Raw genomic sequence first — 401 nt, 5'->3', positions numbered from 1 at the left:
GTTATTTTCTGTGGTGGAAAGGACGAGACACCGATAAGCGCGGGATAAAGCTAGGTCGGCGTCCGCGCGTCGAGAAATTCGATCGGTCCATCGATAATAGATTCTAAATCCGCGAGACTGCGCTGTTCGATAATAATTGGAAGAAGAACGGTTCGCGCACCAGTCGGTAGGGTGTGTGTACAGCGCACACAGGCTGATGTTAGACGTTTGATTAATAGCGTCAGCGCTCATTGGTCACGCTACTAATAAAGGAGCGTTCACACGTATTAAAAGTTCGCGCCTCTGCGTCCACGCCGGTATGCTCGTCGTCTTCGGTCGTTGTGGTCGAGAGTAGTGCGATATAACGAGGGAATGGCGTGTCTTGCTCATAATTGAAGCGAGCACCTACAATCCAATCGTTC

The sequence above is a fragment of the Bombus pyrosoma genome, linkage group LG3 (assembly GCF_014825855.1).
Source record: "Bombus pyrosoma isolate SC7728 linkage group LG3, ASM1482585v1, whole genome shotgun sequence".
Classification (NCBI taxonomy): Eukaryota; Metazoa; Arthropoda; class Insecta; order Hymenoptera; family Apidae; genus Bombus; species Bombus pyrosoma.
Note: the sequence above shows the minus strand (reverse complement) of the source record.